The sequence below is a fragment of the Hyla sarda genome, chromosome 1 (assembly GCF_029499605.1).
Source record: "Hyla sarda isolate aHylSar1 chromosome 1, aHylSar1.hap1, whole genome shotgun sequence".
Lineage (NCBI taxonomy): Eukaryota > Metazoa > Chordata > Amphibia > Anura > Hylidae > Hyla > Hyla sarda.
Genome location: NC_079189.1, coordinates 257,966,119 through 257,993,869, shown reverse-complemented (window position 1 = coordinate 257,993,869; position 27,751 = coordinate 257,966,119). Strand labels below are relative to the sequence as shown.

Genomic DNA, 27,751 nt, shown 5'->3' with positions numbered 1-27,751 from the left:
GCCTTCCGCTCCGATTCCGAAAAGAATTTATTGATGCTTAAATCCACAGTATACAAGGTGTGAAGCTGTCGACGGCCATCCTAAGCTTAACGCGCCTGCTCTCGTCAGATCGCAGACTGCTACCCAGCTTAGGGCCCAGTAAGTACCGGCATGGGAGACTGGCTGGGAATCCCGGGTGCAGTTGACATTTTGCTCTGTTGCCGCCTTCCTCTCCGATTCCGAAAAGGATTTACTGATGCTTAAATGCACAGTATAAAAAGCATGAAGCTGTCAACGGCCATCCTAAGCTGAACGCGCCTGCTCTCGTCAGATCGCAGACTGCTACCCAGCTTAGGGCCCGGTAAGTACTGGCAGGGGAGACTGGCTGGGAATCCCAGGTGCCGTTGACATTTTGCTCTATTGCTGCCTTCCGCTCCGATTCCGAAAAGAATTTATTGATGCTTAAATCCACAGTATACAAAGTGTGAAGCTGTCGACGGCCATCCTAAGCTTAACGCGCCTGCTCTTGTCAGATCGCAGACAGGTACAGATCTTAGGGCCCGGTAAGTACCGGCATGGGACACTGGCTGGGAATCCCGGCTGCCGTTGACATTTTGCTCTGTTGCCGCCTTCCGTTTCCAATTCCGAAAAGGATTTATTGATGCTTAAGTGCACAGTATAAAGGGCGAGAAGCTGTCAACAGCCTTAATAAGCTGAACGCGCCTGCTCTCGTCAGATTGCAGACTGCTACCCAGTTTAGGGCCCGGTAAGTACCAGCATGGGAGACTGGCTGGGAATCCCAGGTGTCGTTGACATTTTGCTCTGTTGCCGCCTTCTTCTCCGATTAATAAAAATATTTATTGATGCTTAAATCCACAATATACAAGGCGTAAAGATGTCAACGGCCATCCTAAGCTGAACGTGCCTGCTCTCGTAAAATCGCAGACTGCTACCTAGCTTAGGGCCCGGTAAGTACCAGCATGGGAGACTGGCTGGGAATCCCAGGTGTTGTTGACATTTTGCTCTGTAGCCGCCCTCCGCTCCGATTCCGAAAAGGATTTATTGATGCTTAAATCCACAGTATACAGGGTGTGAAGCCATCTACGGCTATCCTAAGCTGAATGTGCCTGTTCTTGTCAGATCGCAGACTGCTGCCCGGCAAGTACGGGCACGGGAGACTGGCTGGCAATCCAAGGTGCTATTGACATTTTGCTCTGTTGCCGCCTTCCTCTCCGATTCCGAAAAGGATTTATTGATGCTTAAATGCACAGTATAAAAAGCATGAAGCTGTCAATGGCCATCCTAATCTGAACGCGCCTGCTCTCGTCAGATCGCAGACTGCTACCCAGATTAGGGCCCAGTAAGTACTGGCATGGGAGACTGGCTGGGAATCCCGGGTGCCGTTGACATTTTGCTCTATTGCTGCCTTCCGCTCCGATTCCGAAAAGAATTTATTGATGCTTAAATCCACAGTATACAAGGTGTGAAGCTGTCGACGGCCATCCTAAGCTTAACGCGCCTGCTCTCGTCAGATCGCAGACTGGTACAGATCTTAGGGCCCGGTAAGTATCGGCATGAGACACTGGCTGGGAATCCCGGCTGCCGTTGATATTTTGCTCTGTTGCCTCCTTCCGTTCCGATTCCGAAAAGGATTTATTGATGCTTAAATGCACAGTTTAAAGGGCGAGAAGCTGTAAACGGCCATCCTAAGCTGAACGCGCCTGCTTTCGTCAGACTGCTACCCAGCTTAGGGCCAGGTAAGTACCAGCATGGGAGACTGGCTGGGAATCCCAGGTGTCGTTGACATTTTGTTCTGTTGCCGCCATCCGCTCCGATTCCGAAAAGGATTTATTGATGCTTAAATCCACAGTATACAGGGTGTGAAGGTGTCTACGGCCATCCTAAGCTGAATGCGCCTGTTCTCGTCAGATCGCAGACTGCTACCCAGCTTTGGGCCTGGTAAGTACCGGCATGGGAGACTGGCTGGGAATCCCGGCTGCCGTTGACATTTTGCTCCGATTTCGAAAATTATTTATTGATGCTTAAATCCACAGTATACAAAGTGTGAAGCTGTCAACGGCCATCCTAAGCTGAAAGCGCCTGCTCTCGTCAGATTGTAGACTGCTACCCAGCTTAGGGCCCGGTAAGTACCAGCATGGGAGACTGGCTGGGAATCCCAGGTGTTGTTGACATTTTGCTCTGTAGCCGCCTTCCGCTTCGATTCCGAAAAGGATTTATTGATGCTTAAATCCACAGTATACAGGGTGTGAAGCCGTCTTTGTCTATCCTAAGCTGAATGTGCCTGTTCTTGTCAGATTGCAGACTGCTGCCCGGCAAGTACGGGCATGGGAGACTGGCTGGCAATCCAAGGAACTATTGACATTTTGCTCTGTTGCCGCCTTCCTCTCCGATTCCGAAAAGGATTTATTGATGCTTAAATGCACAGTATAAAAAGCATGAAGCTGTCAATGGCCATCCTAAGCTGAACGCGCCTGCTCTCGTCAGATCGCAGATTGCTACCCAGCTTAGGGCCCGGTAAGTACTGGCATGGGAGACTGGCTGGGAATCCCAGGTGCCGTTGACATTTTGCTCTATTGCTGCCCTCCGCTCCGATTCCGAAAATAATTTATTGATGCTTAAATCAACAGTATACAAGGTGTGAAGCTGTCGACGGCCATCCTAAGCTTAACGCGCCTGCTCTCGTCAGATCGCAGACTGGTACAGATCTTAGGGCCCGGTAAGTACCGGCATGAGACACTGGCTGGGAATCCCGGCTGCCGTTGACATTTTGCTCTGTTGCCGCCTTCCGTTCCGATTCCGAAAAGGATTTATTGATGCTTAAATGCACAGTATAAAGGGCGAGAAGCTGTAAACGGCCATCCTAAGCTGAACGCGCCTGCTCTCGTCAGATCGCAGACTGGTACAGATCTTAGGGCCCGGTAAGTACCGGCATGGGACACTGGCTGGGAATCCCGGCTGCCGTTGACATTTTGCTCTGTTGCCGCCTTACGCTCCGATTCCGAAAAGGATTTATTGATGCTTAAATGCACAATATACAAAGTGTGAAGCTGTCAACGGTCATCCTAAGCTGAACGCGCCTGCTCTCGTTAGATCGCAGACTGATACCCAGCTTAGGGCCTGGTAAGTACCAGCATGGGAGACTGGCTGGGAATCCCAGGTGTTGTTGACATTTTGCTCTGTAGCCGCCTTCCGCTTCGATTCCGAAAAGGATTTATTGATGCTTAAATCCACAGTATACAGGGTGTGAAGCCGTCTACGGCTATCCTAAGCTGAATGTGCTTGTTCTTGTCAGATCGCAGAATGCTGCCCGGCAAGTACGGTCATGGGAGACTGGCTGGCAATCCAAGGTGCTATTGACATTTTGCTCTGTTGCCGCCTTCCTCTCCGATTCCGAAAAGGATTTATTGATGCTTAAATGCACAGTATAAAAAGCATGAAGTTGTCAATGGCCATCGTAAGCTGAACGCGCCTGCTCTCGTCAGATCGCTGACTGCTACCCAGCTTAGGGCCCGGTAAGTCCTGGCATGGGAGACTGGCTGGGAATCCCAGGTGCCGTTGACATTTTGCTCTATTGCTGCCTTCCGCTCCGATTCCGAAAAGAATTTATTGATGCTTAAATCCACAGTATACAAGGTGTGAAGCTGTCGACGGCCATCCTAAGCTTAACGCGCCTGCTCTCGTCAGATCACAGACTGGTACAGATCTTAGGGCCCGGTAAGTACCGGCATGGGACACTGGCTGGGAATCCCGGCTGCCGTTGACATTTTGCTCTGTTGTCGCCTTCCGTTCCGATTCCGAAAAGGATTTATTGATGCTTAAATGCACAGTATAAAGGGCGAGAAGCTGTCAACGGCCATCCTAAGCTGAACACGCCTGCTCTCGTCAGATCGCAGACTGCTACCCAGCTTAGGGCCCGGTAAGTACCAGCATGGGAGACTGGCTGGGAATCCCAGGTGTCGTTGACATTTTGCTCTGTTGCCGCCTTACGCTCCGATTCCGAAAAGGATTTATTGATGCTTAAATCCACAGTATACAGGGTGTGAAGATGTCTACGGCCATCCTAAGCTGAATGCGCCTGTTCTCGTCAGATCGCAGACTGATACCCAGCTTCGGGCCTGGTAAGTACCAGCATGGGAGACTGGCTGGGAATCCCGGGTGCAGTTGACATTTTGCTCTGTTTCTGCTCCGATTCCGAAAATTATTTATTGATGCTTAAATCCACAGTATACAAATTGTGAAGCTGCCAACGGCCATCTTAAGCTGAACGCACCTGCTCTCGTCAGATCGCAGACTGCTACCCAGCTTAGGGCCTGGTAAGTACCAGCATGGGAGACTGGCTGGGAATCCTGGGTGCAGTTGACATTTTAATCTGTTGCCGCCTTCCGCTCCGATTCAGAAAAGGATTTATTGATGCTTAAATCCACAATATACAAGGTGTGAAGCTGTCAACGGCCATCCTAAGCCTGAACGTGCCTGCTCTCCTCAGATCGCAGACTGCTGCCCGGCAGTTACCGGCATGGGAGACTGGCTGGCAATCCAAGGTGCCATTGACATTTTGCTCTGTTGCCGCCTTCCTCTCCGATTAATAAAAATATTTATTGATGCTTAAATCCACAATATACAAGGCGTGAAGATGTCAACGGCCATCCTACGCTGAACGCGCCTGCTCTCGTCAGATCGCAGACTGCTACCCAGCTTTGGGCCCAGTAAGTACCGGCATGGGAGACTGGCTGGGAATCCCGGGTGCCGTTGACATTTTGCTCTATTGCTGCCTTCCGCTCCGATTCCGAAATTAATTTATTGATGCTTAAATCCACAGTATACAAGGTGTAAAGCTGTCGACGGCCATCCTAAGCTTAACGCGCCTGCTCTCGTCAGATCGCAGACTGGTACAGATCTTAGGGCCCGGTAAGTACCGGCATGGGACACTGGCTGGGAATCCCGGCTGCCGTTGACATTTTGCTCTGTTGCCGCCTTCCGTTCCGATTCCGAAAAGGATTTATTGATGCTTAAATCCACAGTATACAGGGTATGAAGATGTCTATGGCCATCCTAAGCTGAATGCGCCTGTTCTCATCAGATCGCAGACTGCTACCCAGCTTCGGACCTGGTAAGTACCAGCATGGGAGACTGGCTGGGAATCCCGGGTGCAGTTGACATTTTAATCTGTTGCCGCCTTCCGCTCCGATTCGGAAAAGGATTTATTGATGCTTAAATCCACAATATACAGGGTGTGACGCTGTCAACGGCCATCCTAAGCCTGAACGTGCCTGCTCTCCTCAGATCGCAGACTGCTGCCCGGCAGTTACCGTCATGAGAGACTGGCTGGCAATCCAAGGTGCCATTGACATTTTGCTCTATTGCCGCCTTCCTTTCCGATTAAAAAAATATTTATTGATGCTTAAATCCACAATATACAAGGTGTGAAGATGTCAACGGCCATCCTAAGCTGAACGCGCCTGCTCTCGTCAGATCGCAGACTGCTACCCAGCTTAGGGCCCAGTAAGTACCGGCATGGGAGACTGGCTGGGAATCCCGGGTGCAGTTGACATTTTGCTCTGTTGCCGCCTTACGCTCCGATTCCGAAAAGGATTTATTGATGCTTAAATTCACAGTATACAAGGTGTGAAGCTGTCGACGGCCATCCTAAGCTTAACGCGCCTGCTCTCGTCAGATCTCAGACTGGTACAGATCTTAGGGCCCGGTAAGTACCGGCATGGGACACTGGCTGGGAATCCCGTCTGCTGTTGACATTTTGCTCTGTTGCCACCTTACGTTCCGATTCCGAAAAGGATTTATTGATGCTTAAATGCACAGTATAAAGGGCGTGAAGCTGTCAAAGGCCATCCTAAGCTGAACGCGCCTGCTCTCGTCAGATCGCAGACTGCTACCCAGCTTAGGGCCTGGTAAGTACCAGCATGGGACACTGGCTGGGAATCCCGTCTGCTGTTGACATTTTGCTCTGTTGCCACCTTACGTTCCGATTCCGAAAAGGATTTATTGATGCTTAAATGCACAGTATAAAGGGCGTGAAGCTGTCAACGGCCATCCTAAGCTGTACGCGCCTGCTCTTGTCAGATTGCAGACTGCTACCCAGCTTAGGGCCCGGTAAGTACCAGCATGGGAGACTGGCTGGGAATCTGAGGTGTTGTTGACATTTTGCTCTGTAGCTCTGTAGACATTTTGCTCCGATTCCGAAAAGGATTTATTGATGCTTAAATCAACAGTATACAGGGTGTGAAGCCGTCTACGGCTATCCTAAGCTGAATGCGCCTGTTCTTGTCAGATCGCAGACTGCTGCCCGGCAAGTACGGGCATGGGAGACTGGCTGGCAATCCAAGGTGCTATTGACATTTTTCTCTGTTGCCGCCTTCCGCTCCGATTCCGAAAAGGATTTATTGATGCTTAAATCCACAGTATACAGGGTGTGAAGATGTCTACGGCCATCCTAAGCTGAAGGCGCCTGTTCTCGTCAGATCGCAGACTGCTACCCAGCTTCGGGCCTGGTAAGTACCAGCATGAGAGACTGGCTGGGAATCCCGGGTGCAGTTGACATTTTGCTTTTTTTCTGCTCCGATTCCTAAAATTATTTATTGATGCTTAAATCCACAGTATACAAAGTGTGAAGCTGTGAACGGCCATCCTAAGCTGAATGCGCCTGCTCTCATCAGATCGCAGACTGCTACCCAGCTTAGGGCCTGGTAAGCACCAGCATGGGAGGCTGGCTGGGAATCCCGGGTGCAGTTGACATTTTAATCTGTTGCCGCCTTCCGCTCCGATTCGGAAAATGATTTATTGATGCTTAAATCCACAATATACAGGGTGTGAAGCTGTCAAAGGCCATCCTAAGCCTGAACGTGCCTGCTCTCCTCAAATCGCAGACTGCTGCCCGGCAGATACCGGCATGGGAGACTGGCTGGCAATCCAAGGTGCCATTGACATTTTGCTCTGTTGCCGCCTTCCTCTCCGATTAATAAAAATATTTATTGATGCTTAAATCCACATTATACAAGGCGTGAAGATGTCAACGGCCATCCTAAGCTGAACTTGCCTGCTCTCATCAGTTTGCAGACTGCTAACCAGCTTAGGGCCCAGTAAGTACCGGAATGGGAGACTGGCTGGGAATCACGGGTGCAGTTGACATTTTGCTCTGTTGCCGCCTTCCGTTCCGATTCCGAAAAGGATTTATTGATGCTTAAATGCACAGTATAAAAAGCATGAAGCTGTCAATGGCCATCCTAAGCTGAACGCGCCTGCTCTTGGCAGATCGCAGACTGCTACCCAGCTTAAGGCCCGGTAAGTACCAGCATGGGAGACTGGCTGGGAATCCCAGGTGTCGTTGACATTTTGCTCTGTTGCCGCCTTCCGCTCCGATTCCGAAAAGTATTTATTGATGCTTAAATCCACAGTATACAGTATACAGGGTGCGAAGATGTCTACGGCCATCCTAAGCTGAATGCGCCTGATTTCGTCAGATCGCAGACTGCTACCCAGCTTCGGGCCTGGTAAGTACCAGCATGGGAGACTGGCTGGGAATCCCGGGTGCAGTTGACATTTTGCTCTGTTTCTGCTCCGATTCCGAAAATTTCTTTATTGATGTTTAAATCCACAGTATACAAAGTGTGAAGCTGTCAACGGCCATCCTAAGCTGAACACGCCTGCTCTCGTCAGATCGCAGACTGCTACCCAGCTTAGGGTCTGGTAAGTACCAGCATGAGAGACCGGCTGGGAATCCCGGGTGCATTTGACATTTTGCTCTGTTGCCGCCTTCCGTTCCGATTCCGAAAATGATTTATTGATGCTTAAATGCACAGTATAAAATGCATGAAGCTGTCAATGGTCATCCTAAGCTGAACGCGCCTGCTCTCATCAGATCGCAGACTGCTACCCAGCTTAGGGCCCGGTAAGTACTGGCATGGGAGACTGGCTGGGAATTCCGGTTGACATTTTGCACTATTGCTGCCTTCCGCTCCGATTCCGAAAATAATTTATTGATGCTTAAATCCACAGTATACAAGGTGTGAAGCTGTCGACGGCCATCCTAAGCTTAACGCGCCTGCTCTCGTCAGATCGCAGACTGGTACAGATCTTAGAGCCCGGTAAGTACCGGCATGGGACACTGGCTGGGAATCCCGGCTGCCGTTGACATTTTGCTCTGTTGCCGCCTTCCGTTCCGATTCCGAAAAGGATTTATTGATGCTTAAATGCACAGTATACAAAGTGTGAAGCTGTCAACGGCCATCCTAAGTTGAATGCGCCTGCTCTCGTCAGATCGCAGACTGCTACCCAGCTTAGGGCCTGGTAAGTACCAGCATGGGAGACTGGCTGGGAATCCCAGGTGCAGTTGACATTTTAATCTGTTGCCGCCTTCCGCTCAGATTCGGAAAAGGATTTATTGATGCTTAAATGCACAGTATAAAGGGGGTGAAGCTGTTAACGGACATCCTAAGCTGAACGCGCCTGCTCTCGTCAGATTGCAGACTGCTACCCAGCTTAGGGCCCGGTAAGTACCAGCATGGGAGACTGGCTGGGAATCTCAGGTGTTGTTGAAATTTTGCTCTGTAGCTCTGTAGACATTTTGCTCCGATTCCGAAAAGGATTTATTGATGCTTAAATCCACAATATACAAGGCGTGAAGATGTCAACGGCCATCCTAAGCTGAACGCGCCTGCTCTCATCAGATCGCAGACTGCTACCCAGCTTAGGGCCTGGTAAGTACCAGCATGGGAGACTGGCTGGGAATCCCGGGTGCAGTTGACATTTTAATCTGTTGCCGCCTTCCGCTCCGATTCGGAAAAGGATTTATTGATGCTTAAATCCACAATATACAGGGTGTGAAGCTGTCAACGGCCATCCTAAGCCTGAACGTGCCTGCTCTCCTCAGATCGCAGACTGCTGCCCGGCAGTTACCGGCATGGGAGACTGGCTGGCAATCCAAGGTGCCATTGACATTTTGCTCTGTTGCCGCCTTCCTCTCCGATTAATAAAAATATTTAATGATGCTTAAATCCACAATATACAAGGCGTGAAGCTGTCAACGGCCATCCTAAGCTGAACGCGCCTGCTCTCGTCAGATCGCAGACTGCTACCCAGCTTAGGGTCTGGTAAGTACCAGCATGGGAGACTGGCTGGGAATCCCGGGTGCAGTTGACATTTTAATCTGTTGCCGCCTTCCGCTCCGAGTCGGAAAAGGATTTATTGATGCTTAAATGCACAGTATAAAGGGCATGAAGCTGTCAACGGCCATCCTAAGCTGAACGCGCCTGCTCTCGTCAGATCGCAGACTGCTACCCAGCTTAGGGCCCGGTAAGTACCAGCATGGGAGACTGGCTGGGAATCCCAGGTGCTATTGACATTTTGATCTGTTGCCGCCTTCCTCTCCGATTAAAAAAAATATTTATTGATGCTTAAATCCACAGTATACAAGGCATGAAGATGTCAACGGCCATCCTAAGCTGAACGCGCCTGCTCTCGTCAGATCGCAGACTTCTACCCAGCTTAGGGCCCGGTAAGTACTGGCATGGGAGACTGGCTGGCAATCCCGGGTGCCGTTGATATTTTGCTCTATTGCTGCCTTCGGCTCCGATTCCGAAAATAATTTATTGATGCTTAAATCCACAGTATACAAGGCATGAAGATGTCAACGGCCATCCTAAGCTGAACGCGCCTGCTCTCGTCAGATCGCAGACTGCTACCCAGCTTAGGGCCCGGTAAGTAACGGCATGGGAGACTGGCTGGGAATCCCGGGTGCAGTTGAAATTTTAATCTGTTGCCGCCTTCTGCTCCGATTCGGAAAAGGATTTATTGATGCTTAAATCCACAATACACAGGGTGTGATGCTGTCTACGGCCATCCTAAGCCTGAACGTGCCTGCTCTCCTCAGATCGCAGACTGCTGCCCAGCAGTTACAGGCATGGGAGACTGGCTGGCAATCCAAGGTGCCATTGACATTTTGCTCTGTTGCCGCCTTCCACTTCGATTAATAAAAATATTTATTGATGCTTAAATCCACAATATACAAGGCGTGAAGATGTCAACGGCCATCCTAAGCTGAACGCGTCTGCTCTCGTCAGATCGCAGACTGCTACCCAGCTTAGGGCCCAGTAAGTACCGGCATGGGAGACTGGCTGGGAATCCCGGGTGCAGTTGACATTATGCTCTGTTGCCGCCTTCCGTTCCGATTCCGAAAAGGATTTATTGATGCTTAAATGCACAGTATAAAAAGCATGAAGCTGTCAATGGCCATCCTAAGCTGAACTCGCCTGCTCTCGTCAGATCGCAGACTGCTACCCAGCTTAGGGCCCAGTAAGTACCGGCATGGGAGACTGGCTGGGAATCCCGGGTGCAGATGACATTTTGCTCTGTTGCCGCCTTGCAAACTGCTACCCAGTTTAGGGCCCGGTAAGTACTGGCATGGGAGACTGGCTGGGAATCCCAGGTGCTATTGACATTTTGATCTGTTGCCGCCTTCCTCTCCGATTAAAAAAAATATTTATTGATGCTTAAATCCACAGTATAAAGAGCGAGAAGCTATCAACGGCCATCCTAAGCTGAACGCACCTGCTCTCGTCAGATCGCAGACTGCTACCCAGCTTAGGGCCCGGTAAGTACCAGCATGGGAGACTGGCTGGGAATCCCAGGTGTTGTTGACATTTTGCTCTGTAGCCGCCTTGCAAACTGCTACCCAGTTTAGGGCCCGGTAAGTACTGGCATGGGAGACTGGCTGGGAATCCCAGGTGCCGTTGACACTTTGCTCTATTGCTGCCCTCCGCTCCGATTCCGAAAATAATTTATTGATGCTTAAATTCACAGTATACAGGGTGTGAAGCTGTCGATGGCCATCCTAAGCTTAACGCGCCTGCTCTCGTCAGATCGCAAACTGGTACAGATCTTAGGGCCCGGTAAGTACCGGCATGGGACACTGGCTGGGAATCCCGTCTGCTGTTGACATTTTGCTCTGTTGCCGCCTTACGTTCCGATTCCGAAAAGGATTTATTGATGCTTAAATGCACAGTATAAAGGGCGTGAAGCTGTCAAAGGCCATCCTAAGCTGAACGCGCCTGCTCTCGTCAGATCGCAGACTGCTACCCAGCTTAGGGCCTGGTAAGTACCAGCATGGGAGACCGGCTGGGAATCCCGGGTGCATTTGACATTTTAATCTGTTGCCGCCTTCCGCTCAGATTCGGAAAAGGATTTATTGATGCTTAAATGCACAGTATAAAGGGCGCGAAGCTGTCAACGGCCATCCTAAGCTGAACGCGCCTGCTCTCGTCAGATCGCAGACTGCTACCCAGCTTAGGGCCCGGTAAGTACCAGCATGGGAGACTGGCTGGGAATCCCAGGTGTCGTTGACATTTTGCTCTGTTGCCGCCTTACGCTCCTATTCCGAAAAAGATCTATTGATGCTTAACTCCACAGTATACAGGGTGTGAAGATGTCTACGGCCATCCTAAGCTGAATGCGCCTGTTCTCGTCAGATCGCAGACTGCTACCCAGCTTCGGGCCTGGTAAGTACCAGCATGGGAGACTGGCTGGGAATCCCGGGTGCAGTTGACATTCTGCTCCGATTCCGAAAATTATTTATTGATGCTTAAATCCACAGTATACAAAGTGTGAAGCTGTCAACGGCCATCCTAAGCTGAACGCGCCTGCTCTCGTCAGATCGCAGACTGCTACCCAGCTTGGAGCCTGGTAAGTACCAGCATGGGAGACTGGCTGGGAATCCCGGGTGCAGTTAACATTTTAATCTGTTGCCGCCTTCCCCTCCGATTCGGAAAAGGATTTATTGATGCTTAAATCCACAATATACAGGGTGTGAAGCTGTCAACGGCCATCCTAAGCCTGAACGTGCCTGCTCTCCTCAGATCGCAGACTGCTGCCCGGCAGTTACTGGAATGGGAGACTGGCTGGCAATCCAAGGTGCCATTGACATTTTGCTCTGTTGCCGCCTTCCTCTCCGATTAAAAAAAAGTTATTGATGCTTAAATCCACAATATACAAGGTGTGAAGATGTCAACGGCCATCCTAAGCTGAACGCGCCTGCTCTCGTCAGATCGCAGACTGCTACCCAGCTTAGGGCCCAGTAAGTACCGGCTTGGGAGACTGGCTGGGAATGCCGGGTGCAGTTGACATTTTGCTCTGTTGCCGCCTTCCGTTCCGATTGCGAAAAGGATTTATTGATGCTTAAATGCACAGTATACAAAGTGTGAAGCTGTCAACGGCCATCCTAAGCTGAACGCGCCTGCTCTCGTCAGATCGCAGACTGCTACCCATCTTAGGGCCCGGTAAGTACCAGCATGGGAGACTGGCTGGGAATCTCAGGTGTTGTTGACATTTTGCTCTGTAGCTCTGTAGACATTTTGCTCCGATTCCGAAAAGGATTTATTGATGCTTAAATCCACAATATGCAGGGTGTGAAGCCGTCTACGGCTATCCTAAGCTGAATGCGCCTGTTCTTGTCAGATCGCAGACTGCTACCCAGCTTAGAGCCTGGTAAGTACCAGCATGGGAGACTGGCTGGGAATCCCGGGTGCAGTTGACATTTTAATCTGTTGCCGCCTTCCCCTCCGATTCGGAAAAGGATTTATTGATGCTTAAATCCACAATATACAGGGTGTGAAGCTGTCAACGGCCATCCTAAGCCTGAACGTGCCTGCTCTCCTCAGATCGCAGACTGCTACCCAGCTTAGGGCCCGGTAAGTAACGGCATGGGAGACTGGCTGGGAATCCCGGGTGCAGTTGAAATTTTAATCTGTTGCCGCCTTCTGCTCCGATTCGGAAAAGGATTTATTGATGCTTAAATCCACAATACACAGGGTGTGAAGCTGTCAACGGCCATCCTAAGCCTGAACGTGCCTGCTCTCCTCAGATCGCAGACTGCTGCCCAGCAGTTACCGGCATGGGAGACTGGCTGGCAATCCAAGGTGCCATTGACATTTTGCTCTGTTGCCGCCTTCCACTTCGATTAATAAAAATATTTATTGATGCTTAAATCCACAGTATACAAGGCGTGAAGATGTCAACGGCCATCCTAAGCTGAACGCGCCTGCTCTCGTCAGATCGAAGACTGCTACCCAGCTTAGGGCCCAGTAAGTACCGGCATGGGAGACTGGCTGGGAATCCCGGGTGCAGTTGACATTATGCTCTGTTGCCGCCTTCCGTTCCGATTCCGAAAAGGATTTATTGATGCTTAAATGCACAGTATAAAAAGCATGAAGCTGTCAATGGCCATCCTAAGCTGAACTCGCCTGCTCTCGTCAGATCGCAGACTGCTACCCAGCTTAGGGCCCAGTAAGTACCGGCATGGGAGACTGGCTGGGAATCCCGGGTGCAGATGACATTTTGCTCTGTTGCCGCCTTCCGTTCCGATTCCGAAAAGGATATATTGATGCTTAAATGCACAGTATAAAAATCATGAAGCTGTCAATGGCCATCCTAAGCTGAACGCGCCTGCTCTCGTCAGATTGCAGACTGCTACCCAGCTTAGGGCCCAGTAAGTACCGGCATGGGAGACTGGCTGGGAATCCCGGGTGCAGTTGACATTATGCTCTGTTGCCGCCTTCCGTTCCGATTTCGAAAAGGATTTATTGATGCTTAAATCCACAATATACAGGGTGTGACGCTGTCAACGGCCATCCTAAGCCTGAACGTGCCTGCTCTCCTCAGATCGCAGACTGCTGCCCGGCAGTTACCGTCATGAGAGACTGGCTGGCAATCCAAGGTGCCATTGACATTTTGCTCTATTGCCGCCTTCCTTTCCGATTAAAAAAATATTTATTGATGCTTAAATCCACAATATACAAGGTGTGAAGATGTCAACGGCCATCCTAAGCTGAACGCGCCTGCTCTCGTCAGATCGCAGACTGCTACCCAGCTTAGGGCCCAGTAAGTACCGGCATGGGAGACTGGCTGGGAATCCCGGGTGCAGTTGACATTTTGCTCTGTTGCCGCCTTCCGTTCCGATTCCGAAAAGGATTTATTGATGCTTAAATGCACAGTATACAAAGTGTGAAGCTGTCAACGGCCATCCTAAGCTGAACGCGCCTGCTCTCGTCAGATCGCAGACTGCTACCCAGCTTAGGGCCCGGTAAGTACCAGCATGGGAGACTGGCTGGGAATCTCAGGTGTTGTTGACATTTTGCTCTGTAGCTCTGTAGACATTTTGCTCCGATTCCGAAAAGGATTTATTGATGCTTAAATCCACAATATACAGGGTGTGAAGCCGTCTACGGCTATCCTAAGCTGAATGCGCCTGTTCTTGTCAGATCGCAGACTGCTGCCCGGCAAGTACGGGCATGGGAGACTGGCTGGCAATCCAAGGTGCTATTGACATTTTGATCTGTTGCCGCCTTCCTCTCCGATTAAAAAAAATATTTATTGATGCTTAAATCGACAGTATACAAGGCATGAAGATGTCAACGGCCATCCTAAGCTGAACGCGCCTGCTCTCGTCAGATCGCAGACTGCTACCCAGCTTAGGGCCCGGTAAGTACTGGCATGGGAGACTGGCTGGCAATCCCGGGTGCCGTTGATATTTTGCTCTATTGCTGCCTTCGGCTCCGATTCCGAAAATAATTTATTGATGCTTAAATCCACAGTATACAAGGTGTGAAGCTGTCGACGGCCATCCTAAGCTTAACGCGCCTGCTCTCGTCAGATTGCCTACTGCTACCCAGCTTAGGGCCCGGTAAGTACCAGCATTAGAGACTGGCTGGGAATCCCAGGTGTTGTTGACATTTTGCTCTGTAACCGCCTTCCGCTTCGATTCCAAAAAGGATTTATTGATGCTTAAATCCACAGTATACAGGGTGTGAAGCCTTCTACGGCTATCCTAAGCTGAATGTGCCTGTTCTTGTCAGATCGCAGACTGCGGCCCGGCAAGTACGGGCATGGGAGACTGGCTGGCAATCCAAGGTGCTATTGACATTTTGCTCTGTTGCCGCCTTCCTCTCCGATTCCGAAAAGGATTTATTGATGCTTAAATGCACAGTATAAAAAGCATGAAGCTGTCAATGGCCATCCTAAGCTGAACGCGCCTGCTCTCGTCAGATCGCAGACTGCTACCCAGCTTAGGGCCCGGTAAGTACTGGCATGGTAGACTGGCTGGGAATCCCAGGTGCCGTTGACATTTTGCTCTATTGCTGCCTTCCGCTCATATTAAAAAAAATATTTATTGATGCTTAAATCCACAGTATACAAGTCATGAAGATGGCAACGGCCATCCTAAGCTGAACGCGCCTGCTCTCGTCAGATCGCAGACTGCTACCCAGCTTAGGGCCCGGTAAGTACTGGCATGGGAGACTGGCTGGCAATCCCGGGTGCCGTTGATATTTTGCTCTATTGCTGCCTTCGGCTCCAATTCCGAAAAGAATTTATTGATGCTTAAATCCACAGTATACAAGGTGTGAAGCTGTCGACGGCCATCCTAAGCTTAACGCGCCTGCTCTCGTCAGATTGCAGACTGCTACCCAGCTTAGGGCCCGGTAAGTACCAGCATGGGAGACTGGCTGGGAATCCCAGGTGTTGTTGACATTTTGCTCTGTAACCGCCTTCCGCTTCGATTCCAAAAAGGATTTATTGATGCTTAAATCCACAGTATACAGGGTGTGAAGCCTTCTACGGCTATCCTAAGCTGAATGTGCCTGTTCTTGTCAGATCGCAGACTGCTGCCCGGCAAGTACGGGCATGGGAGACTGGCTGGCAATCCAAGGTGCTATTGACATTTTGCTCTGTTGCCGCCTTCCTCTCCGATTCCGAAAAGGATTTATTGATGCTTAAATGCACAGTATAAAAAGCATGAAGCTGTCAATGGCCATCCTAAGCTGAACGCGCCTGCTCTCGTCAGATCGCAGACTGCTACCCAGCTTAGGGCCCGGTAAGTACTGGCATGGGAGACTGGCTGGGAATCCCAGGTGCCGTTGACATTTTGCTCTATTGCTGCCCTCCGCTCCGATTCCGAAAATAATTTATTGATGCTTAAATCCACAGTATACAAGGTGTGAAGCTGTCGACGGCCATCCTAAGCTTAACGCGCCTGCTCTCGTCAGATCGCAGACTGGTACAGATCTTAGGGCCCAGTAAGTACCGGCATGGGACACTGGCTGGGAATCCCGGCTGCCGTTGACATTTTGCTCTGTTGCTGCCTTACGCTCCGATTCCGAAAAGGATTTATTGATGCTTAAATCCACAGTATACAGGGTGTGAAGATGTCTACGGCCATCCTAAGCTGAATGCGCCTGTTCTCGTCAGATCGCAGACTGCTTCCCAGCTTCGGGCATGGTAAGTACTAGCATGGGAGACTGGCTGGGAATCCCGGGTGCAGTTGACATTTTGCTCTGTTTCTGCTCCGATTCCGAAAATTATTTATTGATGCTTAAATCCACAGTATACAAAGTGTGAAGCTGTCAACGGCCATCCTAAACTTAACGCGCCTGCTCTCGTCAGATCGCAGATTGGTACAGATCTTAGGGCCCGGTAGGTACCGGCATGGGACACTGGCTGGGAATCCCGGGTGCAGTTGACATTTTGCTCTGTTGCCGCCTTCCGCTCCGATTCGGAAAATTATTTATTGATGCTTAAATGCACAGTATAAAGGGCATGAAGCTGTCAACGGCCATCCTAAGCTGAACGCGCCTGCTCTCGTCAGATCGCAGACTGCTACCCAGCTTAGTCCAGGTAAGTACCAGCATGGGAGACTGGCTGGGAATCCCAGGTGTTGTTGACATTTTGCTCTGTAGCCGCCTTCCGCTCCGATTCCGAAAAGGATTTATTGATGCTTAAATCCACAGTATACAGGGTGTGAAGCCGTCTACGGCTATCCTAAGCTGAATGTGCCTGTTCTTGTCAGATCGCAGACTGCTGCCCGGCAAGTACGGGCATGGGAGACTAGCTGGCAATCCAAGGTGCTATTGACATTTTGCTCTGTTGCCGCCTTCCTCTCCGATTCCGAAAAGGATTTATTGATGCTTAAATGCACAGTATAAAAAGCATGAAGCTGTCAATGGCCATCCTAAGCTGAACGCGCCTGCACTCGTCCGATCGCAGACTGCTACCCAGCTTAGGGCCCGGTAAGTACTGGCATGGGAGACTGGCTGGGAAACCTGGGTGCTGTTGAAATTTTGCTCTATTGCTGCCTTCCGCTCCGATTCCGAAAAGAATTTATTGATGCTTAAATCCACAGTATACAAGGTGTGAAGCTGTCGACGGCCATCCTAAGCTTAACTCGCCTGCTCTCGTCAGATCGCAGACTGGTACAGATTTTAGGGCCCGGTAAGTACCGGCATGAGACACTGGCTGGGAATCCCGGCTGCCGTTGACATTTTGCTCTGTTGCCGCCTTCCGTTCCGATTCCGAAAAGGATTTATTGATGCTTAATTGCACAGTATAAAGGGCGAGATGCTGTCAACGGCCATCCTAAGCTGAACGCGCCTGGTCTCGTCAGATCGCAGACTGCTACCCAACTTAGGACCCGGTAAGTACTGGTATGGGAGACTGGCTGGGAATCCAAGGTGCCGTTGACATTTTGCTCTATTGCTGCCCTCCGCTTCGATTCCGAAAATAATTTATTGATGCTTAAATCCACAGTATACAAGGTGTGAAGCTGTCGACGGCCATCCTAAGCTTAACGCGCCTGCTCTCGTCAGATCGCAGACTGGTACAGATCTTAGGGCCCGGTAAGTACCGGCATGGGACACTGGCTGGGAATCCCGGCTGCCGTTGACATTTTGCTCTGTTGCCGCCTTACGCTCCCATTCCGAAAAGGATTTATTGATGCTTAAATCCACAGTATACAGGGTGTGAAGATGTCTACGGCCATCCTAAGCTGAATGCGCCTGTTCTCGTCAGATCGCAGACTGCTTCCCAGCTTCGGGCCTGGTAAGTACCAGCATGGGAGACTGGCTGGGAATCCCGGGTGCAGTTGACATTTTGCTCTGTTTCTGCTCCGATTCCGAAAATTATTTATTGATGCTTAAATCCACAGTATACAAAGTGTGAAGCTGTCAACGGCCATCCTAAGCTGAACGCGCCTGCTCTCGTCAGATCACAGACTGCTACCCAGCTTAGGGCCCGTTAAGTACCAGCATGGGAGACTGGCTGGGAATCCCAGGTGGTGTTCACTTTTTGCTCTGTAGCCGCCTTCCGCTTCGATTCCGAAAATGATTTATTGATGCTTAAATCCACAGTATACAGGGTGTGAAGCCGTCTACGGCTATCCTAAGCTGAATGTGCCTGTTCTTGTCAGATCGCAGACTGCTGCCTGGCAAGTACGGGCATGGGAGACTGGCTGGCAATCCAAGGTGCTATTGACATTTTGCTCTGTTGCCGCCTTCCTCTCCGATTCCGAAAAGGATTTATTGATGCTTAAATGCACAGTATAAAAAGCATGAAGCTGTCAATGGCCATCGTAAGCTGAACGCGCCTGCTCTCGTCAGATCGCAGACTGCTACCCAGCTTAGGGCCCGGTAAGTACTGGCAGGGGAGACTGGCTGGGAATCCCAGGTGCCGTTGACATTTTGCTCTATTGCTGCCTTCCGCTCCGATTCCGAAAATAATTTATTGATGCTTAAATCCACAGTATACAAGGTGTGAAGCTGTCGACGGCCATCCTAAGCTTAACGCGCCAGCTCTCGTCAGATCGCAGACTGGTACAGATCTTAGGGCCCGGTAAGTACCGGCATGGGACACTGGCTCGGAATCCCGGCTGCCGTTGACATTTTGCTCTGTTGCCGCCTTCCGTTCCGATTCTGAAAAGGATTTATTGATGCTTAAATGCACAGTATACAGGGTGTGAAGATGTCTACGGCCATCCTAAGCTGAATGCGCCTGTTCTCGTCAGATCGCAGACTGCTTCCCAGCTTCGGGCCTGGTAAGTACCAGCATGGGAGACTGGCTGGGAATCCCGGGTGCAGTTGACATTTTGCTCTGTTTCTGCTCCGATTCCGAAAATTATTTATTGATGCTTAAATCCACAGTATACAAAGTGTGAAGCTGAACGCACCTGCTCTCGTCAGATCGCAGACTGCTACCCAGCTTAGGGCCCGTTAAGTACCAGCATGGGAGACTGGCTGGGAATCCCAGGTGTCATTGACATTTTGCTCTGTTGCCGCCTTACGCTCCGATTTCGAAAAGGATTTATTGATGCTTAAATCCACAGTATACAGGGTGTGAAGATGTCTACGGCCATCCTAAGCTGAATGCGCCTGTTCTCGTCAGATCGCAGACTGGTACAGATCTTAGGGCCCGGTAAGTACCGGCATGGGACACTGGCTGGGAATCCCGGCTGCCGTTGACATTTTGCTCTGTTGCCGCCTTCCGTTCCGATTCCGAAAAGGATTTATTGATGCTTAAATGCACAGTATAAAGGGCGAGAAGCTGTCAACGGCCATCCTAAGCTGAACGCGCCTGCTCTCGTCAGATCGCAGACTGCTACCCAGCTTAGGGCCCGGTAAGTACCAGCATGGGAGACTGGCTGGGAATCCCGGCTGCCGTTGACATTTTGCTCTGTTGCCGCCTTCCGTTTCGATTCCGAAAAGGATTTATTGATGCTTAAATGCACAGTATACAAAATGTGAAGCTGTCAACGGCCATCCTAAGCTGAACGCGCCTGCTCTCATCAGATCGCAGACTGCTACCCAGCTTAGGGCCTGGTAAGTACCAGCATGGGAGACTGGCTGGGAATCCCGGGTGCAGTTGACATTTTAATCTGTTGCCGCCTTCCGTTCCGATTCTGAAAAGGATTTATTGATGCTTAAATGCACAGTATACAGGGTGTGAAGATGTCTACGGCCATCCTAAGCTAAATGCGCCTGTTCTCGTCAGATCGCAGACTGCTTCCCAGCTTCGGGTCTGGTAAGTACCAGTATGGGAGACTGGCTGGGAATCCCGGGTGCAGTTGACATTTTGCTCTATTGCTGCCTTCCGCTCCGATTCCGAAAAAAATTTATTGATGCTCAAATCCACAGTATACAAGGTGTGAAGCTGTCGACGGCCATCCTAAGCTTAACGCGCCAGCTCTCGTCAGATCGCAGACTGGTACAGATCTTAGGGCCCGGTAAGTACCGGCATGGGACACTGGCTGGGAATCCCGGCTGCCGTTGACATTTTGCTCTGTTGCCGCCTTCCGTTCCGATTCTGAAAAGGATTTATTGATGCTTAAATGCACAGTATACAGGGTGTGAAGATGTCTACGGCCATCCTAAGCTGAATGCGCCTGTTCTCGTCAGATCGCAGACTGCTTCCCAGCTTCGGGCCTGGTAAGTACCAGCATGGGAGACTGGCTGGGAATCCCTGGTGCAGTTGACATTTTGCTCTGTTTCTGCTCCGATTCCGAAAATTATTTATTGATGCTTAAATCCACAGTATACAAAGTGTGAAGCTGTCAACGGCCATCCTAAGCTGAACGCGCCTGCTCTCGTCAGATCGCAGACTGCTCCCCAGCTTAGGGCCCGTTAAGTACCAGCATGGGAGACTGGCTGGGAATCCCAGGTGTCATTGACATTTTGCTCTGTTGCCGCCTTACGCTCCGATTCCGAAAAGGATTTATTGATGCTTAAATCCACAGTATACAGGGTGTGAAGATGTCTACGGCCATCCTAAGCTGAATGCGCCTGTTCTCGTCAGATCGCAGACTGGTACAGATCTTAGGGCCCGGTAAGTACCGGCATGGGACACTGGCTGGGAATCCCGGATGCCGTTGACATTTTGCTCTGTTGCCGCCTTCCGTTCCGATTCCGAAAAGGATTTATTGATGCTTAAATGCAAAGTATAAAGGGCGAGAAGCTGTCAACGGCCATCCTAAGCTGAACGCGCCTGCTCTCGTCAGATCGCAGACTGCTACCCAGCTTAGGGCCCGGTAAGTACCAGCATGGGAGACTGGCTGGGAATCCCGGCTGCCGTTGACATTTTGCTCTGTTGCCGCCTTCCGTTTCTATTTCGAAAAGGATTTATTGATGCTTAAATGCACAGTATACAAAATGTGAAGCTGTCAACGGCCATCCTAAGCTGAACGCGCCTGCTCTCGTCAGATCGCAGACTGCTACCCAGCTTAGGGCCCGATAAGTACCAGCATGGGAGACTGGCTGGGAATCCCGGGTGCAGTTGACATTTTGCTCTGTTGCCGCCTTCCGCTCCGATTCGGAAAATTATTTATTGATGCTTAAATGCACAGTATAAAGGGCGTGAAGCTGTCAACGACCATCATAAGCTGAACGCGCCTGCTCTCGTCAGATCACAGACTGCTACCCAGCTTAGGCCCGGTAAGTACCAGCATGGGAGACTGGCTGGGAATCCCAGGTGTTGTTGACATTTTGCTCTGTAGCCGCCTTCCGCTCCGATTCCGAAAAGGATTTATTGATGCTTAAATCCACAGTATACAGGGTGTGAAGCCGTCTACGGCTATCCTAAGCTGAATGTGCCTGTTCTTGTCAGATCGCAGACTGCTGCCCGGCAAGTACGGGCATGGGAGACTGGCTGGCAATCCAAGGTGCTATTGACATTTTGCTCTGTTGCCGCCTTCCTCTCCGATTCCGAAAAGGATTTATTGATGCTTAAATGCACAGTATAAAAAGCAAGAAGCTTTCAGTGGCCATCCTAAGCTGAACGCGCCTGCTCTCGTCAGATCGCAGACTGCTTCCCAGCTTCGGGCCTGGTAAGTACCAGCATGGGAGACTGGCTGGGAATCCCGGGTGCAGTTGACATTTTGCTCTGTTTCTGCTCCGATTCCGAAAATTATTTATTGATGCTTAAATCCACAGTACACAAAGTGTGAAGCTGTCAACGGCCATCCTAAGCTGAACGCGCCTGCTCTCGTCAGATCGCAGACTTCTACCCAGCTTAGGGCCTGGTAAGTACCAGCATGGGAGACTGGCTGGGAATCCCGGGTGCAGTTGACATTTTAATCTGTTGCCGCCTTCCGCTCCGATTCGGAAAAGGATTTATTGATGCTTAAATCCACAGTACACAGGGTGTGAAGCTGTCAACGGCCATCCTAAGCCTGAACGTGCCTGCTCTCCTCAGATCACAGACTGCTGCCCGGCAGTTACCGGCATGGGAGACTGGCTGGCAATACAAGGTGCCATTGACATTTTGCTCTGTTGCCGCCTTCCTCTCCGATTAATAAAAATATTTATTGATGCTTAAATCCACAATATACAAAGCATGAAGATGTCAACGGCCATCCTAAGCTGAACGCGCCTGCTCTCGTCAGATCGCAGACCGCTACCCAGCTTAGGGCCCAGTAAGTACCGGCATGGGAGACTGGCTGGGAATCTGGGTGCAGTTGACATTTTGCTCTGTTGCCGCCTTCCGTTCCGATTCCGAAAAGGATTTATTGATGCTTAAATGCACAGTATAAAAAGAATGAAGCTGTCAATGGCCATCCTAAGCTGAACGCACCTGCTCTCGTCAGATTGCAGACTGCTACCCAGCTTAGGGCCCGGTAAGCACTGGCATGGGAGACTGGCTGGGAATACCGGTTGCCATTGACATTTTGCTCTATTGCTGCCTTCCGCTCCGATTCCGAAAAGAATTTATTGATGCTTAAATCCACAGTATACAAGGTGTGAAGCTGTCAACGGCCATCCTAAGCTTAACGCGCCTGCTCTCGTCAGATCGCAGACTGGTACAGATCTTAGGGCCCGGTAAGTACCGGCATGGGACACTGGCTGGGAATCCCGGCTGCCGTTGACATTTTGCTCTGTTGCCGCCTTCCGTTCCGATTCCGAAAAGGATTTATTGATGCTTAAATGCACAGTATACAAAGTGTGAACCTGTCAACGGCCATCCTAAGCTGAATGCGCCTGCTCTCGTCAGATCGCAGACTGATACCCAGCTTAGGGCCTGGTAAGTACCAGCATGGGAGACTGGCTGGGAATTCCGGGTGCAGTTGACATTTTAATCTGTTGCCGCCTTCCGCTCCGATTCCGAAAAGGATTTATTGATGCTTAAATCCACAGTATAAAGGGCGTGAAGCTGTCAACGGCCATCCTAAGCTGAACGCGCCTGCTCTCGTCAGATCGCAGACTGCTACCCAGCTTAGGGCCCGGTAGGTACCAGCATGGGAGACTGGCTGGGAATCCCAGGTGTTGTTGACATTTTGCTCTGTAGCCGCCTTCCGCTCCGATTCCGAAAAGGATTTATTGATGCTTAAATCCACAGTATAGAGGGTGTGAAGCCGTCTACGGCTATCCTAAGCTGAATGTGCCTGTTGTTGTCAGATCGCAGACTGCTGCCCAGCAAGTACGGGCATGGGAGACTGGCTGGCAATCCAAGGTGCTATTGACATTTTGCTCTGTTGCTGCCTTCCTCTCCGATTCCGAAAAGGATTTATTGATGCTTAAATGCACAGTATAAAAAGCATGAAGCTGTCAATGGCTGTCCTAAGCTGAACGCGCCTGCTCTCGTCAGATCGCAGACTGCTACCCAGCTTAGGGCCTGGTAAGTACTGGCATGGGAGACTGGCTGGGAATCCCGGGTGCCGTTGACATTTTGCTCTATTGCTGCCTTCCGCTCCGATTCCGAAAAGAATTTATTGATGCTTAAATCCACAGTATACAAGGTGTGAAGCTGTCGACGGCCATCCTAAGCTTAACGCGCCTGCTCTTGTCAGATCGCAGACTGGTACAGATCTTTGGGCCGGTAAGTACCGGCATGGGACACTGGCTGGGAATCCCGGCTGCCGTTGACATTTTGCTCTGTTGCCGCCTTCCGTTTCCGATTCCGAAAAGGATTTATTGATGCTTAAATGCACAGTATAAAGGGCGAGAAGCTGTCAACGGCCATCCTAAGCTGAACGTGCCTGCTCTCGTCAGATCGCAGACTGCTACCCAGCTTAGGGCCCGGTAAGTACCAGCATGGGAGACTGGCTGGGAATCCCAGGTGCAGTTGACCTTTTGCTCTGTTGCCGCCTTACGCTCCTTACGCTTACGATTTATTGATGCTTAAATCCACAGTATACAGGGTGTGAAGATGTCTACGGCCATCCTAAGCTGAATGCGCCTGTTCTTGTCAGATCGCAGACTGTTACCCAGCTTAGGGCCTGGTAAGTACCAGCATGGGAGACTTTCTGGGAATCCCGGGTGCAGTTGACACTTTAATCTGTTGCCGCCTTCCGCTCCGATTCGGAAAAGGATTTATTGATGCTTAAATCCACAATACACAGGGTGTGAAGCTGTCAACGGCCATCCTAAGCCTGAACGTGCCTGCTCTCCTCAGATCGCAGACTGCTGCCCGGCAGTTACCGGCATGGGAGACTGGCTGGCAATCCAAGGTGCCGTTGACATTTTGCTTTGTTGCCGCCTTCCTCTCCGATTAATAAAAATATTTATTGATGCTTAAATCCACAGTATACAAGGCGTGAAGATGTCAACGGCCATCCTAAGCTGAACGCGCCTGCTCTCGTCAGATCGCAGACTGCTACCCAGCTTAGGGCCCAGTAAGTACCGGCATGGGAGACTGGCTGGGAATCCCGGGTGCAGTTGACATTATGCCCTGTTGCCGCCTTCCGTTCCGATTCCGAAAAGGATTTATTGATGCTTAAATGCACAGTATAAAAAGCATGAAGCTGTCAATGGCCATCCTAAGCTGAACGCGCCTGCTCTCGTCAGATCGCAGACTGCTACCCAGCCTAGGGCCCATTAAGTACCGGCATGGGAGACTGGCTGGGAATCCCGGGTGTAGTTGACATTTTGCTCTGTTGCCGCCTTCCGTTCCGATTCCGAAAATGATTTATTGATGCTTAAATGCACAGTATAAAAATCATGAAGCTGTCAATGGCCATCCTAAGCTGAACACGCCTGCTCTCGTCAGATCGCAGACTGCTACCCAGCTTAGGGCCTGGTAAGTACTGGCATGGGACACTGGCTGGGAATCCCGGCTGCCGTTGACATTTTGCTCTGCTGCCGCCTTCCGTTCCGATTCCGAAAAGGATTTATTGATGCCTAAATGCACAGTATAAAGGGAGAGAAGCTGTCAACGGCCATCCTAAGCTGAACGCGCCTGCTCTCGTCAGATTGCAGACTGCTACCCAGCTTAGGGCTCAGTAAGTACCGGCATGGGAGACTGGCTGGGAATCCCGGGTGCAGTTGACATTTTGCTCTGTTGCCGCCTTCCGCTCCGATTCCGAAAAAGGATTTATTGATGCTTAAATGCGCAGTACAAAAATCATGAAGCTGTCAATGGCCATCCTAAGCTGGACGCGCCTGCTCTCGTCACATCGCAGACTGCTACCCAGCTTAGGGCCCGGTAAGTACTGGCATGGGAGACTGGCTGGGAATCCCGGTTGCCGTTGACATTTTGCTCTTATGCTGCCTTCAGTTCCGATTCCGAAAAGGATTTATTGATGCCTAAATGCACAGTATACAAAGTGTAAAGCTGTCAACGGCCATCCTAAGCTGAACGCGCCTGCTCTCGTCAGATCGCAGACTGCTACCCAGCTTAGGGCCTGGTAAGTACCAGCATGGGAGACTGGCTGGGAATCCCGGGTGCAGTTGACATTTTAATCTGTTGCTGCCTTCCGCTCCGATTCGGAAAAGGATTTATTGATGCTTAAATGCACAGTATAAAGGGCGTGAAGCTGTCAACGGCCATCCTAAGCTGAATGCGCCTGTTCTCGTCAGATTGCAGACAGCTACCCAGCTTAGGGCCCGGTAAGTACCAGCATGGGAGACTGGCTGGGAATCCCAGGTGTTGTTGACATTTTGCTCTGTAGCCGCCTTCCTCTCCGATTCCGAAAAGGATTTATTGATGCTTAAATGCACAGTATAAAAAGCATGAAGCTGTCAATGGCCATCCTAAGCTGAACGCGCCTGCTCTCGTCAGATCGCAGACTGCTACCCAGCTTAGGGCCCGGTAAGTACCAGCATGGGAGACTGGCTGGGAATCCCGGGTGCCGTTGACATTTTGCTCTATTGCTGCTTTCCGCTCCGATTCCGAAAATAATTTATTGATGCTTAAATCCACAGTATACAAGGTGTGAAGCTGTCGACGGCCATCCTAAGCTTAACGCGCCTGCTCTTGTCAGATCGCAGACTGGTACAGATCTTAGGGCCCGGTAAGTACCGGCATGGGACACTGGCTGGGAATCCCGGCTGCCGTTGACATTTTGCTCTGTTGCCGCCTTCCGTTTCCAATTCCGAAAAGGATTTATTGATGCTTAAATGCACAGTATAAAGGGCAAGAAGCTGTCAACGGCCATCCTAAGCTGAACGTGCCTGCTCTCGTCAGATCGCAGATTGCTACCCAGCTTAGGGCTCGGAAAGTACCAGCATGGGAGACTGGCTGGGAATCCCAGGTGTCGTTGACATTTTGCTCTGTTGCCGCCTTACGCTCCGATTCCGAAAAGGATTTATTGATGCTTAAATCCACAGTATACAGGGTGTGAAGATGTCTACGGCCATCCTAAGCTGAATGCGCCTGTTCTCGTCAGATCGCAGACTGCTACCTAGCTTCGGGCCTGGTAAGTACTGGCTGGGAATCCCGGGTGGAGTTGACATTTTGCTCTGTTTCTGCTACGAGTCCGAAAATTATTTATTGATACTTAAATCCACAGTATACAAAGTGTGAAGCTGTCAACGGCCATCCTAAGCTGAACGCGCCTGCTCTCGTCAGATCGCAGACTTCTACCCAGCTTAGGGCCTGGTAAGTACCAGCATGGGAGACTGGCTGGGAATCCCGGGTGCAGTTGACATTTTAATCTGTTGCCGCCTTCCGCTCCGATTCGGAAAAGGATTTATTGATGCTTAAATCCACAATACACAGGGTGTGAAGCTGTCAACGGCCATCCTAAGCCTGAACGTGCCTGCTTTCCTCAGATCGCAGACCGCTGCCCGGCAGTTACCGGCATGGGAGACTGGCTGGCAATCCAAGGTGCCGTTGACATTTTGCTTTGTTGCCGCCTTCCTCTCCGATTAATAAAAATATTTATTGATGCTTAAATGCACCTGGGAATCCCGGGTGCAGTTGACATTATGCTCTGTTGCCGCCTTCCGTTCCGATTCCGAAAAGGATTTATTGATGCTTAAATGCACAGTATAAAAAGCATGAAGCTGTCAATGGCCATCCTAAGCTGAACGCGCCTGCTCTCGTCAGATCGCAGACTGCTACCCAGCCTAGGGCCCATTAAGTACCGGCATGGGAGACTGGCTGGGAATCCCGGGTGCAGTTGACATTTTGCTCTGTTGCCGCCTTCCGTTCCGATTCCGAAAAGGATTTATTGATGCTTAAATGCACAGTATAAAAATCATGAAGCTGTCAATGGCCATCCTAAGCTGAACGTGCCTGCTCTCGTCAGATCGCAGACTGCTACCCAGCTTAGGGCCTGGTAAGTACTGGCATGGGACACTGGCTGGGAATCTCGGCTGCCGTTGACATTTTGCTCTGTTGCCGCCTTCCGTTCCGATTCCGAAAAGGATTTATTGATGCCTAAATGCACAGTATAAAGGGCGAGAAGCTGTCAACAGCCATCCTAAGCTGAACGTGCCTGCTCTCGTCAGATTGCAGACTGCTACCCAGCTTAGGGCTCAGTAAGTACCGGCATGGGAGACTGGCTGGGAATCCCGGGTGCAGTTGACATTTTGCTCTGTTGCCGCCTTCCGCTCCGATTCCGAAAAAGGATTTATTGATGCTTAAATGCGCAGTATAAAAATCATGAAGCTGTCAATGGCCATCCTAAGCTGAACGCGCCTGCTCTCGTCACATCGCAGACTGCTACCCAGCTTAGGGCCCGGTAAGTACTGGCATGGGAGACTGGCTGGGA

At 50.6% G+C, this 27,751-nt stretch overlaps 21 pseudogenes; all 21 read left to right on the top strand.

Annotated features, from left to right (window-relative positions):
• The first annotated feature begins 269 nt into the window (after window positions 1–269).
• On the top strand, window positions 270–389 carry LOC130324815 (5S ribosomal RNA; annotated as a pseudogene).
• A 2,054-nt stretch (window positions 390–2,443) lies between these two features.
• LOC130349621 (5S ribosomal RNA) lies at window positions 2,444–2,563 on the top strand (annotated as a pseudogene).
• A 1,282-nt stretch (window positions 2,564–3,845) lies between these two features.
• LOC130321396 (5S ribosomal RNA) lies at window positions 3,846–3,965 on the top strand (annotated as a pseudogene).
• A 4,265-nt stretch (window positions 3,966–8,230) lies between these two features.
• LOC130352289 (5S ribosomal RNA) lies at window positions 8,231–8,350 on the top strand (annotated as a pseudogene).
• A 290-nt stretch (window positions 8,351–8,640) lies between these two features.
• On the top strand, window positions 8,641–8,760 carry LOC130328049 (5S ribosomal RNA; annotated as a pseudogene).
• Window positions 8,761–9,235: 475 nt separating this feature from the next.
• On the top strand, window positions 9,236–9,355 carry LOC130334893 (5S ribosomal RNA; annotated as a pseudogene).
• A 1,177-nt stretch (window positions 9,356–10,532) lies between these two features.
• On the top strand, window positions 10,533–10,652 carry LOC130327459 (5S ribosomal RNA; annotated as a pseudogene).
• A 380-nt stretch (window positions 10,653–11,032) lies between these two features.
• LOC130331566 (5S ribosomal RNA) lies at window positions 11,033–11,152 on the top strand (annotated as a pseudogene).
• Window positions 11,153–11,234: 82 nt separating this feature from the next.
• LOC130313672 (5S ribosomal RNA) lies at window positions 11,235–11,354 on the top strand (annotated as a pseudogene).
• Window positions 11,355–14,015: 2,661 nt separating this feature from the next.
• On the top strand, window positions 14,016–14,135 carry LOC130334427 (5S ribosomal RNA; annotated as a pseudogene).
• Window positions 14,136–15,007: 872 nt separating this feature from the next.
• Window positions 15,008–15,127, top strand: LOC130330110 (5S ribosomal RNA; annotated as a pseudogene).
• Window positions 15,128–15,803: 676 nt separating this feature from the next.
• On the top strand, window positions 15,804–15,923 carry LOC130339928 (5S ribosomal RNA; annotated as a pseudogene).
• Window positions 15,924–19,373: 3,450 nt separating this feature from the next.
• Window positions 19,374–19,493, top strand: LOC130333674 (5S ribosomal RNA; annotated as a pseudogene).
• Window positions 19,494–19,575: 82 nt separating this feature from the next.
• LOC130328038 (5S ribosomal RNA) lies at window positions 19,576–19,695 on the top strand (annotated as a pseudogene).
• A 1,085-nt stretch (window positions 19,696–20,780) lies between these two features.
• LOC130333652 (5S ribosomal RNA) lies at window positions 20,781–20,900 on the top strand (annotated as a pseudogene).
• A 2,070-nt stretch (window positions 20,901–22,970) lies between these two features.
• Window positions 22,971–23,090, top strand: LOC130352365 (5S ribosomal RNA; annotated as a pseudogene).
• A 272-nt stretch (window positions 23,091–23,362) lies between these two features.
• Window positions 23,363–23,482, top strand: LOC130352989 (5S ribosomal RNA; annotated as a pseudogene).
• A 284-nt stretch (window positions 23,483–23,766) lies between these two features.
• Window positions 23,767–23,886, top strand: LOC130352400 (5S ribosomal RNA; annotated as a pseudogene).
• A 1,484-nt stretch (window positions 23,887–25,370) lies between these two features.
• Window positions 25,371–25,490, top strand: LOC130350272 (5S ribosomal RNA; annotated as a pseudogene).
• An 82-nt stretch (window positions 25,491–25,572) lies between these two features.
• On the top strand, window positions 25,573–25,692 carry LOC130334804 (5S ribosomal RNA; annotated as a pseudogene).
• Window positions 25,693–25,774: 82 nt separating this feature from the next.
• On the top strand, window positions 25,775–25,894 carry LOC130317221 (5S ribosomal RNA; annotated as a pseudogene).
• Window positions 25,895–27,751: the final 1,857 nt, after the last annotated feature.